General features: G+C 41.5%; 1 non-coding gene and 1 pseudogene across 1 annotated transcript; one reads left to right on the forward strand and one right to left on the reverse strand.

Moving 5' to 3' along the window:
• Positions 1–820: 820 nt before the first annotated feature.
• Positions 821–892, forward strand: Trnas-acu. Its single transcript has one exon. It is a non-coding gene; the product is annotated as a tRNA-Ser (tRNA).
• An 880-nt stretch (positions 893–1,772) lies between these two features.
• LOC124776014 lies at positions 1,773–12,243 on the reverse strand (annotated as a pseudogene).
• Between the last annotated feature and the right edge of the window lie 4,527 nt (positions 12,244–16,770).

The following is a 16,770-nucleotide window of genomic DNA, read 5'->3' on the forward strand; positions in this document are numbered from 1 at the left end:
CTGAGCCATAGTTTGCAGTTTGGCCACGGTAGCGCCACAATCGGGTGAGTAATACAATTGTGAAGAGTTCCCTAACGATATTTTAATACCATTCCGCCTCCCTTCATTAAAAATTGTGGCGGAAAGGATACTTTTGTACAAAAATAGCTTAATCTGGCGTAACGAAAGAATTGGTGCACATTTTTTTCGATCTGATGCGTCTTTCTCAGATGATTCTAAATAAATCAGATTTCTTCCCCAATTTTACTTTTTCAGCGACATCTGTCAATGGTTTAGAAAAATTTTTCAGACAAGACTTGATTACTTTTTTGTGGAGAATCCGAATCGACAATAAAAAATGGGTGTTTTCATTTAAGATTTAAAAGTTGCTCCCCGCCGCACCCAAAGGGGCGGGGGCTGGGGGTCACGTGTAGTATTTGATGTCTCCCTTTGAGCGTATGAATTTGTCTTACCCACTACTTTTACCCGATGTATAGTTTTCAAGATAATCTCATCCAAAACTTCAGATGGACCACTATATATATATATATATATATATATATATATATATATATATATATATATATATATATATATTCTTGTGACTTGAAAAGATCTTCGGAGCCATATAGTTTCATTTGGTTAAAATACCTGTGCCTGGATGTCAGGTAGGATGCCCGATTTCGTTCGATACTGAGGTGCTATTACAATACTTTTAGAAAGCCTCTACAATGCTGTTCGAGTTTGGTGGGAACATCTAGCGGGCTGAGGCATGAACGGGAATTTGGACTGAGGACGAAGGTGTACTGTAGCAGCCCTTGCAGTTGTGTGTAGCCAACGTGCCAGGGTGGCATAGCGGTTAGTGCTTCTGCCTACTGAGCATAAGGCCTGGGTTCGAACCCCAGCCTTGATACAAATTTTTATTCGTCGTTTCAGTCTGCATGCACACATCATTATATTTAAAGTGTCATATCAAAAAAACTAAAGATTTTTAAAATTTTCCACCAAAAAAATGTTTATGTACCTTCTGTTTTTGTATTTATTTGGAACTTTTTCTGTGATTGGAACCTGAGTTAAGAGCATTTTTATCTACAGCTGATTCGCCCCTTCTTGGACAACAGATTAGGTTTTCGGTCTGTTCCGACTGGCCGACAGCTGCCTGCAAACCAGTGCGAGGAGCGATCTGTCATCGTGAGACAACTGATCAGTGCATTTCGCAAATCCCTTCAGTCATCACTTGCAGTAAGTTAATCCTGATGGTGCAGGGACTTATTTATTCAAGCAGATCCTCATCTAGCCTTTCGAGGTTGCAAGGATCCCGTTCCAAACTTAATTCAGAAAATAAACTGAAAGGTACTGGGAATCGAACCTGAGTCCTTCCGCACTGAAGTCTGAGACGCTAATATAGCTTTTTTTTTTTTTTTTTTAAGTCACTCTCAAAATGTCAGTGGACACAGCAGAAATAAATTACACCATGAAATAGATCCAAGGTGCAATCAGGATTTAGCTACACTCCCTGATACCCCAAATCTCGAGTACATTTATGAATAGTGTCACAGTATCCACTATCAACTGTGACAGAGGAAATTAGTGTTTAACGTCCCGTCGACGGCGAGTTCATTAGAGACGGGGCACAAGCTCGGATTAGTGAAGGATGGGCAAGGAAATCGGCAGTGCCCTTTCACAGGATATCAACTGTGTAATGTACACGAAGTTAATTATTGAAAGTAATACTTCTTGACTTGTAATCTGAATGTCAAACGTCTACCTTTTCTGTAAACTTCTAGATTCTATCAAGACATCAGTAAGTCACAAAGAGTAGAGCCTGATTTCCTTAAAAGCTGTTCTGAGAGTTCGGTCTTCACAAAAGTCTTGGAGAAGTCAATGCTTCGCTGAAGAGCATCAGAAGTGAGAGATGCCTCATTGTCCTCAGGCGATAATTCAGTTCCCTGATTAACAACGAATTTGCTCCATTTGAATGCTGAGCATTTTCTAGTGCCAGGCGAACTCTGTATGAGATTCTGAATAGGTGGATGTGCAGATCCGAATAAATCAGTGCTCCTACCCCAGGTGTTGGTCACGGGATACGTGAAAATCGCACCCAGCCAGAAACCTGTGAAATCCGCACCCAGTTTTGCTGGAAGCTACCTGCTCAAGTGCACAGGCTACATGCGCCCTCAGAAGTTGTCATCCACCGGAAACGATCCCCGTTCGGCACGGCCTACTTCCACTCGGGAAGCCCTTGTCCACTCAAGTGACTGGCCGCTTGGCGAGTCACTGTCAGTGTGAGTAACTCCCGGAGTGTTCAGCTCGTTCGCCTTGTGTCTCCGTGTGCTCATACGTTCGATATGGAACTGTTAACAACCACCCACAGAAAACCATGTGCCCACTATGATGTTTACTCGTATCTCGTGAAGAGAACTAAAGCAGACGGGACTGTGATATGGCGCTGTTCGAAACATCGACGGACGTATTGCAGAGGAATGCTTAAGACCAAAAACTGAATCGTACTTAGGTCAAATGAGCATCAGTGTGGGGCACCGGATGACGCTCGCTTAGAAGTAAAAAATACGTTGAATCAGGCGAAGAAGAGATCACGAGAGGAGGAGACTGCGATTTCTACAATATATACCGAAGAGTTTGGCGACCTCCACAGTCGATGATATGATTTTGTTACCGAAATGCCAGAACAGCAAAAAAATGAATAGGATATTATACATACACCGGGCCAAGTCACACGGCAATCAGGAAGAGCCAGAAACACGACGAGGAGTAGATCTTCAAACAGAGTTACTAACCATGAATGACGCAGCAGTTTTCTCTTAAGTGATGATAGCTTTGGAGATAGGATCATAGTTTTTATCGGAAAACAGGAAGATTGGCTCCAAAGACTAAAAAAGACTTTTTTATGGATGGGACCTACAAATGCTGTAGCAAGCAATTTTCGCAAATATACTGTTCATGCAGACTTTGGAAGATCAAAGTACGAAACAAAAATCTATCCGGTGGCTTTTGAATGATTACAAAACAAAGGAAAAGAAACATATATCCGTATTTTTCGTGATGTTGTGGATAATGTACCAGAATGGAAATCTAATAATGTCACTTTATTTCCAATCAGCTGCGATTTCTGCGCAAAAAGCTGTGATTCCGTCGGTTCAAGTGCATGGCTGTCATTTCTGTATGAAGAAATCTCTCTGGAGAAAAGTGCAAGACTTGAGACTTGCTTGCGAATACAGAGGAAACGACGAATTAAGGCTGAAAATTCGCATGTGTGTTGCTCTGGGGTTCCTTCGACCTGAAGGTGTTTACAATGGCTGGCTCGTGATACATGCACAAGCACCGAATGCCGCCAAGCTTTCTCAGTTTCTCGTCTATTTTGTAATAGATGGTTGCAGAATGACGGAAACCCGATACGTCTTTGAAACTGTTACAGACGGCGCCATCGTACCACCAACGCTGTTGAAGGTTTGCCACAACAAAATGAATAATCTTGTCGGAAAACCGAATCCTAAAATTAAAGACGTGATCGAGTGTATGAAGACAGAAGCAGAGAAGCCGGAGTATGCATTAATGAGGTCAGAATTAAGTGTGGAAGGCAAACGAAAGAAAACAACTTATACGAAACTTGATGAAAGGCTGGAAAAAAATAGTTGAAAAGTATGCAGAAGATGGTTGCATCAAGGGTTGTTTGAAAGCAATCTCTTATGTCCAAAAATTTGAATGAAGCTATATGTTACTTTTGGACGATGTATATAAAAAGAACGTACAGAATGTAAATAGTCATAGTAACCTACAAATTTAAAAATAAAATTTAAAATTTAAAAACTTAAAAATAAAAAAATAAAAAATACAAAAAACCTGATTTTAAATGCGCCTAAATGACAGTTTACTCTAGCCATTTAGCCAGTCCAAACCCTGCGTAAAGTGTGATGGGAGCCTGTTTATTACGAAAAATCCACAGACACAACATTATCACTTCCTATAAGAAACGATGTTTAACATGTGGAGTACCATGATTGCCTGTTGGATTTTTTTAATTTTCTCTCTGACGCAATCACAAAATTTTCACATATGACCTGTATCGGCCAACGTCGTCCACCTCCAGAAACAATGTAAAACATATATATAAAATTACAAACACATAATTTTAAAATCGTACCTCTTCTACTTGGCAAAATCATACTTTAAAATAAACATAAAATAAATATGGATGGTATATAATGTATATGTAAAGTACATAACATGCGTTGTAGCATAATGTGCGAAGATGAATCTGCCCTGTACAAGGGCTGCGTGTATGTAGCGCTAGGTTTGACGTGAAAAGCCGTGTACAACTAATTTCACCTATTTTCGTGCCTAACCCTGGACTTTTAGTTAGTATGACAACGCGTCTTAGATACATTATATGTACCATATGCTCATCTACGGCTGGGGCAATATTTTACTTTATGTTTATTTTAAAGTATTCTTTGTGAAGTAGAAGTGGTTATATCTTTAAATTCTGTGTTTGTAAATAGGACTTCCTATTTTCGATTATAGTCTCTGAAGATACAGTACTAAGTAAAAATCTTCTAGCAGAAAAAATAATCACTTCTCATAATAAGTAATGTGACATTACGAATCTTATTCGAACATCACCAGTCCCCTTCACCTGTACACCACGTAAAAGAACGTTTATACGGACTGTAAAAATTGGCTGTTGGTGACAATATAGGCCGGCAGTGGTGTCTGGCAATATCACGGCCACACGAATTAGAGCCAAATGTACGGCAACATTGCCGGCTACTGTTTCTCGGCAATGTTTGCAGCAAAACATTTCTGGAACAAATGAGTTTACATGAGCCACGCTATGACCGCGTAATGAACAAAAGCAAGATAGTGGATGTGAATGGAGCTCTCCTACATTTGCATTCCACAAGGAAAAAATTAGCAATAACAAAAGAAATAGGGCATCATGGAAGCGTTCTTTTTTAAAGCAGGCGAAATGCTTCCGAAACTTTAGCTTTTTAACTGATATTGGGAATATACCTTTTCCAGAATGCTGAAATCCGATTTCGAATATATCGTTTAAAAGTAATTCGTCCGAGAATTGGTAAAACCAATACCACTATTATCTACTATACAGGGTGTTACAAAAGGTACGGCCAAACTTTCAGGAAACATTCCTCACACACAAATAAAGAAAAGATGTTATGTGGACATGTGTCCGGAAACGCTTAATGTCCATGTTAGAGCTCATTTTAGTTTCGTCAATATGTACTGTACTTCCTCGATTCACCGCCAGTTGGTCCAATTGAAGGAAGGTAATGTTCACTTCGGTGCTTGTGTTGACATGCGACTCATTGCTCTATAGTACTAGCATCAAGCACATCAGTACGTAGCATCAACAGGTTAGTGTTCATCACGAACGTGGTTTTGCAGTCAGTGCAATATTTACAAATGCGGAGTTGGCAGATGCCCATTTGATGTACGGATTAGCACGGGGCAATAGCCGTGGCGCGGTACGTTTCTATCGAGTCAGATTTCCAGAACGAAGGTGTCCCGACATGAAGACGTTCGAAGCAATTCATCGGCGTCTTAGGGAGCACGGAACATTCCAGCCTATGACTCGCGACTGGGGAAGACCTAGAACGACGAGGACACCTGCAATGGACGAGGCAATTCTTCGTGCAGTTGACGATAACCCTCATGTCAGCGTCAGAGAAGTTGCTGCTGTACAAGGTAACGTTGACCACGTCACTGTATGGAGAGTGCTACGGGAGAACCAGTTGTTTCCGTACCATGTACAGCGTGTGCAGGCACAATCAGCAGCCGATTGGCCTCCACGGGTACACTTCTGCGAAAGATTCATCCAACAATGTGTCGATCCTCATTTCAGTGCAAATGTTCTCTTTACGGATGAGGCTTCATACCAACGTGATCAAATTGTAAATTTTCACAATCGACATGTGTGGGCTGACGAGAATCCGCACGCAATTGTTCAATCACGTTATCAACACAGATTTTCTGTGAACGTTTGGGCAGGCATTGTCGGTGATGTCTCGATTGGGCCCCATGTTCTTCCGCCTACGCTCACTGGAGCATGTTATCATGATTTCATACGGGATACTCTACCTGTGCAGCTAGAACGTGTGCCTTTACTAGTACAACACAACATGTGGTTCATGCACGATGGAGCTCCTGCACATTTCAGTCGAATCGTTCGTACGCTTCTCAACAATAGATTCGGTGACCGACGGATTGGTAGAGGCGGACCAATTCGGTGGCCTCCACGCTCTCCTGACCTCAGCCCTCTTGACTTTCATTTATGGGGGCATTTGAAAGCTCTTGTCTACGCAACCCCGGTACCAAAAGTAGACTCTTCGTGCTCGTATTGTGGACGGCTGTGATACAATCCGCCATTCTCCAGGGCTGCATCAGCGCATCAGGGATTCCATGCGACGGAGGGTGGATGCATGTATCCCCGCTAACGGAGGACATTTTGAACATTCCCTGTAACAAAGTGTTCGAAGTCACGCTGGTACGTTCTGTTGCTGTGTGTTTCCATTCCATGATTAAAGTGATTTGAAGAGAAGTAATAAAATGAGCTCTAACATGGAAAGTAAGCGTTTCCGGACACATGTCCACATAACATATTTCCTTTCCTTTGTGTGTGAGGAATGTTTCCTGAAAGTTTGGCCGTACCTTTTTGTAACATCCTGTATACGAGTTTTGGACTAGTGAAGGTTGATACAGAGGTCTGATATTCCTCTTTCAAGATCTGAATAAAATACATTTTTAAAAATATGTATCACAGCTGCTAGTTATATAGTGTTGGCTAACAAATTTCGGGCTTTGCCTATTTTCAGATGCTACCTGTTACAGAGAACAAAATTTGTAATGAGGATAATAAATGTGGCCTATGAGTAATAGTATCGTTCATATGGTAACTACTTACGTATTTTGTATTTAGGATGTGTTTGGTGTGGACAGTTCTGTTTACGTCATAACACTTATATGTATCTCAGATTTGCGTTAAAATATGTCACAGTTGTAGTTGCACGTTATGTATTATGTGAATATATCTGTATAACATATATTTTAATTAGTTGTTGTGCCTTCATTACCCAGCATCATGTAATTCACGTGACAACGATATTTTATATACAATGGAGAAGTTCCTCAATGAACTACACTGTGCGTCACACTGGCTTATTTATCCTAAACATTATCACAATATTGACAGATGTTGATGCAGCTAATTATGTTATGTCTTATATAATCTTTGATGTATTCAATTTACTTCGCGACTGTATGGTGATCAATGACTATATACAGTGTAAAGCAGTGTTCCATCACATCACAGTTGTACAATGAATATTTAATTTCCTTTCAGCACTATTTGAAAGCAGACATATTGTTTAATTTGTATTTCAATGAAATACACATACAATAATATTCTGCTGTAATAATTCTCACTGTATAGATCGCAGTTCATATGCTGATTATGGTACTGTTGAAGGTTTCTATGAATCGTTATAATCGCGTATTTGATGATTAATGCATGGTGGAGTGCCTTTCATATGCTGATTAAGGTGCTGTGGAAATTTTCTATGATTTTTCTGCAGCGCTGTTTGTTGATTTAATATTTCTTCTGGGAGTTTAGACGTGTGAATGGAGATTTGTACAGGTATTTCTTCTAGCATGTCGATCAATTGGCCTTTGAAGACGTTTGTAAAGTTTTTCTTTCGATATTTTCAATGGAGTGTGTATTATTCTCTGTGCTGGAAATGGAAAGGTTATTTTCGATTCTGGTTATGTATCCCGTATCTCTCGTTTTAAGGGACCTGGAGTTCAACGGGCTGCATATCTACGCCTTGCTTTCATGGCGTCTTACTCTTCATGTACAATGCGAACTAAGTTGCGGTTCTGTACCAACAATGAATGATGCCAACTGAATCTGCACAAGGAAAGCTATTTAATTATGTGTTATAGATTAAGAAATACGACATTCTGTATAATAGACGGTTCACTCTGGAGGAATTTGGTGAACATAGCTCAAATAATTGTGAAGATGTATGTACTTAATGTCCCGAAAATGTAGTTTCGAGAAAATGAGAAAAGATTGTTCTCAATGTTTTTAACTAACCGTATGCCTCTCTAAGAATATTCCACCAACATTATTCTTGCTGGCCGGTTGCTTCTTCATCCTCTGTAGACATTTTCAGGAACCTTTTCCTTACTCTGGATCGTTAGTGCTGACTTTCGCAACCCTTTCAGCTTCAGTTACTTGCTGACAACTTGTCATTCAGCACGGCTATCATATTACTTCCTGGGTGGATGCCTAATTTGTCCATTAGTTTTGTCTTACTAATTACAAAAAAAAATGGTTCAAATGGCTCTGAGCACTATGGGACTTAACTACTGTGGTTATCAGTCCCCTAGAACTTAGAACTACTTATAACTAACTAACCTAAGGACATCACACACATCCATGCCCGAGGCTGGATTCGAACCTGCGACCGTAGCAGTCGCGCGGTGCTAATTACACCATCACTGAAACAGATGACAGTATCTATTACACCTGAGTACTGTCAATCGAACAAAACCTGTTTTTGGTACCCTTTGCCACACGCAGCTGTTGAAACACTCATTAGAGTTTGGTGTATGGCCATGTAGATATGTGCTAAGTAATTTTGTATTTTCAAGGCCCATGTATATTGGCTTTATTGTTTCCCTGACTGTGGCAGGCAAGAAATGTTTAAGGTGATATTCCTCGCAAAAAACACTTGTTCAAAGAGCGTTTAAGACCAAATCAACAATTGAAAAGTAGATAAAAAATACATTTTTTGAAACGAGAGAAATTTGTCTTACAGATGGTGATAAAAATATGTTTTCGAAAATTTCAGTCATGTCACGTCTGTCCAACGTTGGCTTTATTACATTCGTTTTTTTTAACTGCCAGAATAATTATATAGTAATGTTTTGGCTACTTTATAAATAGTGTTGGTGTCGAGTGTGTTTCTATCAAATCTGCTATAACTCCTGCAATAAATAAGCCACTGTAATCCAATGAGAATAAATTCTCCACTGCATATAAAATATCGTTGTCACGTGGATTTTGGGTAATAAAGGTACTAAAAGTTTATACAGACACACACACACACACACACACACACACATATTATATATATATATATATATATATATATATATATATATATATATATATATATATATATTGCAGTTACATTAACATAATATCTTACAGTAAGGTGTAAATACAATTGTGACATCTTCGAACGCAGATCTGAGATATATTCAAGTGTGGTGACATAAATAGAATTGTCCACACCAAACTCATCCTAAATACAAAATACGAACCATATTATTTATGATACCTTTATTAGCTACAATCAACGTATCCACTCGTCACATATTTTGTTCTGTGTAAGACGTGGCTTGTGAAAATGGGCGAATTCCCAAACTTGTCAACCAACAGTAAATAATTTATTAGAAACTTTGTTGTAAATGTTTAAAAATGTCTTTTCTTCCACATTTTTGAGCTTCCAGACGCGACTCACTGAAAAATTTTATCTCTTTGAAGTTCATTTCTCATCCATATTCTTCTTGGTACAAGGTATTTCCAATGCTTTGGTGGATGGGCTCAAAGAATTTATGAGAGTAGTAGACCAGAGCTGACCAGAGTTAAAGTGCGTGCAAAGTAATGTATACAACCATCGCAATAAATTAGTAGCAGTTGCCAAATTGATGCTCATTTAAAACGAATGATGAAGCTTCAGAAGCGTTCAGGCGTCTTAATAAGCGATGTAGAATAAAATTTCTGTTCAGTAGTGCAGATCTTCTAAAACTGTAGCAGTGAGAACGTCCTTTTTCAGAATTCGCTCTTTGTATACGTTACTTTCTGTTTCTTTCGCTCTAGTTGTAAATGTATTTATCACGTTCATGGATTTCTCGTTGGTTGTCTCGTTTGCCCAGTTTTACATACCTGTAGCTGCATCTGTATTCTTCGAGCAGTGGTTCGTCTAATTTATGAGACAAACCTATTCTCCAAGAACGAAAAAATGATGTTTCATGTGACTTGACACAGCAGCAGTGTCGACTATGGAAGAAAAAAAGAGGCTGAGAGTGAAAGGCAAACACATACAGACAAGAACTGAGACCGATATGGCCTGGGTATTGACGCGTTGCAGCAATTTTCTGGCAACAATATTGCGGCCACACATTGCCGTAAAATAAGCCATTCGAGCTCTCCTACCTGCCGGGCGGCGATCGGACGGAAAGATTAGAGGGCCTTTCCTCGATCTTTTCTGGGTGCGAGTTTCACTGGGTGCGAACTTCAACACACCGTTGATCGCATCAGTGACAACAGCCGCAATGATGTAATGTAGCAACTATGAATGGGATTCACTTGCAAAGCTGACAACAAGAGGGGCTCCTGGATCATTATCTGGCATGGTTTCAAATCTGGTTAGGTTCATCCAGCAAGAACCTTGCAAGTCTACACACATTTCTGTTCTGGATCTAGAAGGCTCTTGTTGAGCAGAAACCCACAGAAAAAATGAACTCTTTTGTATGATAATCAGATCCATCAGACACAACCTCGCCCAAACTGTGCACTGTGAGTCCTCCAAGAGCTACTGGAAACAATGGTCTCCCTGTCATACAAAACGGACTGTGTTGTACAACCTGTTTTGTTTTCTTCTTTAATGAGATTTCTTTCCAGAGTTGCTGGAGTTTTTAGAGCTTATACGAGTGGCTTAGTGGCTGTCAGTTTCTGCAACTGTCTGTAGATGATAAAGTTTCTTTAACAAAAATCTTCTCTCTTCCTTTCTAATTACCATCTGTTCCTGCATCTTGAGACTTGGTCGCATAAGGCAGCATTTTCAAACACTAAATCTTTGATTACTCTTTTAAGAACATTTTACTTCGTTTTATATTTCAATTTTTTATATTATTTGCCTCATTCGCTTTCGGTAAAGTTTTTCGTTTGTTTGTGACAAAGTGGTGTTCCATTTCAGACGCCTCCCTCACAACCACGTCAGACAACATTTACATTGGGTAGCTCAGATGGTAGAGCAGTTGCCCGCGAAAGGCAAGGTCCCGAGTTCGAGTCTCGGTCCAGTACACAGTTTTAATCTGCCAGGAAAGTTTCATAACAGCGCACACTCCGGTGCAGAGTGAAAATCTCATTCTGGAAACATACCCCAGGCTGTGGCTAAGCCATGACTCCGCAATATCCTTTCTTCCAGGAGTGCTAGTTCTGCTAGGTTCGCAGAACAGCTTCTGTGAAGTTTGGAAAGTAGGAGACGAGGTACTGGCGGAAGTAAAGCTGTGAGAACGGGGCCTGAGTCGCACTTGGGTAGCTCAGATGGATGCCGGTACGGTAGCTCAGCGCGTTCGGTCAGAAGGTTAGCTCCCCTCTGTAATAAAAAAAGAAACTGAATTAATCGATCAACGACGAACTTAAAAGGGTGTCTTACGACGTCCGCTCCGAGCAGATGCAACGAACGAAACCCTGCCAGCACGGTAGCTCAGCGTGTCCGGTCAGAGGGCTGGTTGCCCTCTGTAATAAAAAACTGAATAAAGTAATCAACGATCAACATGAACGGATGTCATGTGACGTCCGCCCAGACCAAGCGCAACGAACAATACCGAACAAAATGAAGATAACTAAACAAAAAAAAAAAAAATATGGTAGAGCAGCTGCCCGCGAAAGGCAAGGTCCCGAGTTCGAGTCTCGGTCTGGCACACAGTTTTAATCTGCCAGGAAAGTTTCATAACAGTGCACACTCCGCTGCAGAGTGAAAATCTCATTCTGGAAACATTTACATTTTTCGACAATTCGGCTGCGGGGGCGAACTGAAATAAGAGCTCCCGGGAGAAAGCCATCTCCTGACGACGAAGATGGTGATTATCTTCGAAAGCTCGAGTTTAACTCTGGTTTGGCGTAGTGTGTACGCCGAAAATATATTGTGCACGTATCTGGTTTTTGGAGCTTGTGTTTGACTGTAAGCTTCCGCAGCTGTCTGTAGATGATAAAGTTTCTTCAACAAAAAATTTTTTTTCTTCCTTTCTAATTACGTTCTGTTCCCGCATCTCGAAACCTTGGTCGTATAAGGCATCATTTTCAAACACTACACCTTTGATTACCCATTTAATAGCATTATACTTCTTTCTGAATTTCAAATTTTTTGTATCATTTTTCTCATTCGCGTTCGGCAAAGTTTTCCGTTCATTTGCGCCAAAGTGATATTCCATTTCAGACGTCTGCCACACCTTAAAAAATGGCGTCAATGTTTACATTTTTCAACAACTCAGCTACGGGGGTGAACTGAAATAATAAATCCCGGAAGACAGTCATCTACTAACGGAGAAGATGGTGAATATTTTCGGAAGCTGAAGTTTAACTCAGGTTATGGCTCAAATGGCTCTGAACACTATGGTACTTATCTTCTGAGGTCATCGGTCCCCTATAACTTAGAACTACTTAAACCTAACTAACCTAACGACATCACACACATCCATGCCTGAGGCAGGATTCGAATCTGCGACCGAAGCGGTCACGCGGTTCCGGACTGAAGGGCCTAGAACCGCTCGCCCACCGCGGCCGGCTTAACTCAGGTTAGGCGCAGTATCTGATCTTCCGTGCAAAGCATTTTTTGTCCTGTTTTCGTCATGGCGTCAGGGAGACGCCCTGTTAATTACATTAAGATCTGTAGCATCTGACTGGGTGAAGGAGACAGCTCCCGTAAGGAGGCACTAGGATCGACGCGGCTACGTGTAAGCCACGGATCCCAGCCTTACCGGACGCAGACCCCCCGATCTGATATCTGCACAAAGAGCTGGGCCGGTAGCTCTGACGCCCGACACGAGATAAGCAATTTCATTTTCGCTGCAGACCACCGCCTGCGCCGCAAACGGCCGCAGGTAAAGCCCGTGAGCGGGGAACGAGCGAACACGTGCACCAGCGCCCCGCCGCGTTGCCTAGCAACGGCCGGCACGCAAAAAATTAACGCGCCGCTCCGGCGCGCAACAACCGCTGTTCGGCGGCACTCGAGCCGCTTCCGGGCTGTAGTTACGGTTAATTAAATCAGGACACGAGAAGCAGGCGCGCCGACAATAAAAGAGGACAGCACCGACACCGAATGGCGGTTCGCCGCAGCTTTAGCGGCAATCTGCGCTGCCCCGCAGCTGTTTATATTTAGCTGTGGGTCAGGGCGGAGCCCCACGCAGCTCGCGTTAGCTCCGGCGACGATTGTGGCCACTGTTGGGGATCACCAGCTTCGTTAGCGTCCACTCCCGACTGGCCTCCCCCCTATTTTTTTTTTAACTCTTCCCTGTCTCTCTCGTTTTTACGGAAGGAATTTCGGTAAAAGCACACTAATTCTATAACACCACTCTAATGTACCGGCATTTTCCCTCTACACGCAACGAGAGCTATTCGACGCAAAACAAAGAAGGACGTTGTTGTATTCCCGGAACGCTCTTAGCGCCAAAATTCAAACATACGAGGGTTGACTGAAAAGTAATGACTCCACCTTCGTAATTCTTCAACAGTTGGCAGCATTGGTATGCGCCAGGTACTGGCTTGTTCCGTAGCGTCTTCTCTACAGCATCAGTTGGCGGGAAGCCTTAGCATGGAATGGCGATGTTGTTACAGTGTACAGTATAGAACCCTGTGCAGACGGTCGGTCAACGTCATTTAAGCAACGTACAGTCATTGAATTCTTGACAGCAGAAAGTGTCACCCCAAAGGAGATTCATCAGAGAATGAAAGGAGTTTATGAATAAGGTGTCCAGATGCAACTGTTTAAAAAGGAGGACAAACGGCTTCAAAAAGGAGGACAGCGGAAGAAAAAATAGGACACATCAGACGGGTCAACTGCAGATGAGGATACCACCCGTCAGCGTTGGACAAGTCACGTGACTGCCGGGAATTACCGGTAAAACTAGTAGTTAATTGTTACTGGTGGTCAGGTGGTGGTTAACTGAGCAATATAAAAAAAAAATTAAAAACGTTGATTGTGAAGACAGTGTGGCGTCAACTGTTTTGTTATGTCAACAATCCGGAATTGTTTACAAAGCGAAAAACGTAAGACCGTTCACCTCCCTTCATTCGACGCACCGCTACCGACATCTACAATTCAAGCAGCATGTAAACTGCACTGTTACTTCCGGATGCAAATAAATTGAATGACTATGAAGCAATGAATTTAAACCATGACAGTTAATCTGTCGAGATATTTCTTACCTTTGTTGGCCACTGAGACGTACGTTCCAGCTCCACGTATCTTACATTCCGCTTTAAATTAATTTCTCCCTTTCTTGAAATCCGGATATTTGCAGTAAAGGACATCATAAAATGTATACTTTCGCTTAGGCATAGCCAAATATTTTACGTAATTCACTCGGTTAAATATTACACTCACAATTCACACGTGCACTACAGGACGCCAAGCCAATACAAAGCGAAGATACGAAACTAAAATTTTCAGTAATCGATATTTGCATTCGCTTGTAGTCTATCAACGATTACATCGACGATCCTGGTGCCACTTACTAACACCGCCTTCGTGCGTGTTTACCACGAAGGCTGTGCCAATTGTTAAAGTATTTAAGTAAAGAGCAATAGAACGGGACGAATTGTAAATTTAACGGTATTACGCCCAAATTTGCAAAAAAAAGCCGGACACTGTAAAAATCCGCCTGGACTCCGGACAAAGAGCTAAAAAGAAGGACATGTCCGGATTAATTCGGACGTCTGGTCACCCTATTTATGATGATTGTGTTGATGTAATTACTGTGTGTCGATGGGCGTGTAAGTTTAACGACGTTGAGGCGGGAACATCCGACCTGCGTGACATTCAAAGAGTTGGACGTCCTGTGACAGCAACTACTGGGTTTCACAAGCAAAATGTTGACAGAATGATTCAGGACGATCGTCGTATCACTCAGAGAGAAATTTGAAATCGGCATTTCACAAGAACGTATGGGTCACTTTATTGCTTTTCTTGGCTATCGGAAGATCTTTGCACAATGGGTACCCCGGATGCTGACACCTAAAATGAAAGCGCACAGACTTGAATTTTGCCAGGAACTCCTCCCGCGTTACGAGAATGAAGGTGACGTCTTTCTCCATTCAATCATCGACGTCATTATGCTTTTGATGTAGAACTGTGAGACTGTAGTTGAGGAAACAGATGTCGACTTCTCCCGTGACGCCTTCAGAAAACTTATTCATCGTTAGCAGAAGTGTATCCAGTTGGCTGGTGATTATGTGGAAGAGTGAATATTGGTAATTCAGGGTCACATTCTAACGATTATTTCTGCGTTTGATTTATTAGAATATTCCCATCCAAACCCAATTAACGAAGGTAGAGCCATTACTTTTCATTCAACCCTCGTATAAACGTGACAGGAAGATACCCCTCCCCCCACCACCCCACCCCCGCCCTCTACCACCGAAGTAGTTTCGGTAATGAGATCGCGAACTTGCACGCAACTATGCGGAATCGCTACGGGGCCAAATAAGGTCAGGTAACAGCTATCGAAAAATTTGAGGGTAACAGAGGCAGAAACCATTTAGGGTGACACCTCCTATACTGGAACTTTTCCTAATTTGGACTGAGCAGGAACAATTGGGTAGGAATGATAGCGGAACCCTCTAGCGGCGTTAAACCGAAGTTTGTACTATCTTCATTTCGAGAAGTAATTTTCAAAACGTTGCGATCGTATGCTGTGCTGTGTTTTTCTTCTAAGTGACTGTAATATGTAATTCATCGTTCCTACATCGAAGCCAACAGATGCAGTAGTCTTTAAGTTAGATAAGCTGTACTACAGACTTTTTACAAAAGTGCGTAATAATGACAACAGTACCGTATTGTCCTTATGGCCGTAATCTTTGTTACCCGTGCGTCCTTAGTGTTAATGGAAATGGTGTGTTGTCCTCTGTTGGACAGGCAGTATATTCCTTTATTGGACTGCTTATTTGGAGTAGTTCAGTTTCGGAAAAAAAAAATTCAAATCAAAATTGGCGCGTCTAAATAATACTGTAATAAATTATTACTATGAGCATTCCAATTTTAGGTTCAATTTCGTAATCAATGAGCCTATACTAATTACAGTCGGTCTTGTTTTATAGATAATGTCAGAACGTGGTAAGTACGATACCTGGAAGGAAGAGATAACGCTAAAAGCCATACTTCTAATTCCTTGTCATGTTCCAGACATCACGTCAGTATAGTTCTTCCCTCCTCACGCCAGCCTGCGTGAGCTAAAACGGGTGCATTTCGGCCTCCCCTGGTAACACGGTGTTGGCTCTTCTGCCAACACAACAAGAAAAAGGCTTCGCAAGTCACCTATCATAGTTGAAAGAAAGATTTTTTTCGACCAACGAGGTACCATCTTCCAAGCACAGCGTCTGAAATAGCGGAAGCGAACAGTTTACCCCATAAATTGAACAGGGAGTTGGAGACGGCTGGCTACAACAGGTATTACAAATTCATCTCTTGTAACCCTGAAATATCACTACGCCAGCCTGAAACAACTCTATGGGCAGAGCTTGTTTGATTTGCAAGGGAAAAGTTAATATTTTTTTAATATACTACAAAATATTGTTGATGAAAATAAAGTGGATGCTGCAGGAATGTTCAACGCATATGAAACTGCCCTTTCCACCGTTCAGAAACCCGAGAAAATATTAGCACGGAAGGGAAAACATCAACTTGGTGCGATAACAAGTAGCGAAAGATGAAGAAACTCTGCGGCACTTATTTGTATGAGTGC

Source organism: Schistocerca piceifrons, chromosome 2 (assembly GCF_021461385.2).
Source record: "Schistocerca piceifrons isolate TAMUIC-IGC-003096 chromosome 2, iqSchPice1.1, whole genome shotgun sequence".
In the NCBI taxonomy this organism is placed as follows: domain Eukaryota; kingdom Metazoa; phylum Arthropoda; class Insecta; order Orthoptera; family Acrididae; genus Schistocerca; species Schistocerca piceifrons.